Raw genomic sequence first — 2,710 nt, forward strand, 5'->3', positions numbered from 1 at the left:
CATACTTTACTCCATATTGGTAAAGCAGCAAGGGAGACCAGGGGGTAACCTTGGTGCCCATATGTAACTGTCCCCAAACACAGGCTGTAAATGCACAGAAGCACAAGAAGGAAGGAGAAGGGCTGTTGCCAATTCTTCCATCCAGTTGGTCCACCTGAGAGGTAGTCTAGTCTTGCTTCTTTAATAGTCAATCCTGTGAAAGAGGAACAAGCAATCTATGACATGGAAAATGAACAGGGAAGAAGGCATGATGAAACCTGCAAGACATTATATGTAAGGGGCATAGAAAGAAGAAATGGAGACACACTGTGCTATTAGAGAACAGGTGTCAATTAAGTAACTAAAGTCTATGGTTCCCAAGTTGCTCTAAGATCATATATTGCTCCTTGGGAAGGGCCATTGCTAAAGTGGGTCCATTGCCATTAATGAAGGGAGACCTTACCCTGGTGAAAGGAAAACTCCCACCTGTGCTGGTAAATCTGCTGTTGACTTACGTGGCACAGAAGCTTCTGGAATTACTACCATTTGTGACATAAAAATTTGAGTCATTTAAATTTTTTTCTTTTATGAAATAAAAATTTGCATAATCTAATGAAATTTGCACAGTAGCTATTATTCATGGAATGCAATTTCCAGCACTGAATTCCTAGGATAGGCTGCATTTGGAATTTAAAGTTTTATTACAAGCACCATTTAAGCTTTCTGTTTTCATCCGCTTTGTAATTTTTTAGTTGTCCAGTGGTGGGCTACCAAATCACTGCAATTTTATTCAGTAAAATGTCTACATATTGAAAACATAGTTCATGTATGTATTACTAAGACAATAAAACAACCACCAAGCCATAGGAAGTTCTTTTTTTTTGGGTCAAATTAAATATCAGGAAAAAACCCTCTGGGAGGTTTGCATGCCACACCCAGCTACTATGTGTGTTAGCTGCTAAAAGCCACAGCTGCTCCATTTGATAAAGAATTGACCTCCATAGATGGGACCCACCTTCCCGGACGTTGCCTGGAGGGAAACAGCCTTCACCCCCAACCAGGAGCAGCACACACCCACTTGACCGATAAGGAAATATGAACGTCCAGCTCCTTTGCCTCAAGGTGGGACAATGTTTGTGGTGTCACTTTTGTTCCAAAACTATGGGATCAGGCTGAGACTAGACTTCAGCTGAAACCACATCTTTGCTTTGCTTTCCCCCTGTGTCCTATCCTGCTTCCTTCACTTCCTTACAAGTTTCTTCTGAAACACTCCCTCAAAGAATCAGTAACATAAGGATCCTTATCTCAGGCTCAGCTTCTTGGAAACTCAAATGAAGACTATGTGAAAACGCTCACTAGTCCCAAAGTAGGATAACTATTGAAAAATGTTAAAATAAAGTGATACAAACCATTTTCAGAAAAAGGACAATTACAAAGTAATAAAGGATATCCATTTAAATATATAAAAATATGCATTGATGTTTGGAAATTTTGACATGCAATGACAGAGTAATGTGAAAATTGTATGCAATTATTGACATTCAATTAATAGAAGCATAGAAAGTCAAAGGTTAGCCATAGATGACTCCTGTCGAGAACAAATGTGTATGTCCATGAACCTGTATTTAATGGCCATAACCTTGTCAGCTACATCCGGTTTGACATGTACAGAAAGATATGTGATAATGGGATTGATTAATTCATTAGTATTATGAATCACTCAAAAACAGAATCTTTTAACACATTTTATTAAAGATTGACTAAAAACTGTTGGTTTGGAGAGGAGGAAGATTACAAGTGTTTTAAATTGGTTTCCCAAAGGGCAAGGAAATTGAAGCAATCCTTTTGACCCTAAATGATCAGGGATGGAATACACATCTCCCCTATGGTGTTGTGCTTGGGTGGCCAGTATGGCCAGAGGAGTTTATGTAAGTCCAGAAAAGCATGATACTGGGAAATGAGCAGAAAGGGAAATGCTGAATGCTGAGCCAGGCACTGGACAAGAAGGTCTGTTCTTATTTTTCAAAAGAAAAAGATGATAGATTTGAGATTGAGGATCATTCATTGATTGATTGAACCAGTATTTAGAGAGCACCTCTTCTATGCTGGGGTTCTGTGCTCGTTGCTGTGGTTCTGTGCTCGTTGCTGTGGTTACAGACATGAAAAGGCAGAAATGACCTCCCAAGCCAAGTTTGCTGTATTGTACTCATTCCTGGTCTGACTTCCATGCTTTTTGCAAATGATTTCTGGAGTTTATAACCTCGTTCTACATTTGTGTGGTTTCCTAGGGCTTTCAAATATTTAACCATGTCTAAGCTTTTCCCAATTGCCTTAAACTCTTCAGTTAATTCACATTCCAAAATTCTCATAGGGAAAAATGGATCTCTCTCCCTGTGCCCCTAAAAAGCCCCAACCCTACAATTATGATAATTTAATGGTGAATAGTGCTCATTAAATATTCTGTGTCTTAACTGTATTTCCCAGAGAAAATGAAAATGCTACTTATATCTCTGGGAGTCTTATGCTGAGTATTGGCATCCAAGTTGTAAAATTCTTCAAGATTTTTGGACCCAAGAATCCCCACTTGTGAGAGATCGGGCCATCTTGTGTCATGCATTAGAATTTAGTGTGTTAATTTATTTATCCTATTCTATCCCTAATCCATCAGTATTTCAGTAATCACAGCAACTAGTATTTGTAGATATCTTTTCATTATATCTGGTTTGTCACA

Source organism: Tursiops truncatus, chromosome 4 (genome assembly GCF_011762595.2).
Source record: "Tursiops truncatus isolate mTurTru1 chromosome 4, mTurTru1.mat.Y, whole genome shotgun sequence".
Classification (NCBI taxonomy): Eukaryota; Metazoa; Chordata; class Mammalia; order Artiodactyla; family Delphinidae; genus Tursiops; species Tursiops truncatus.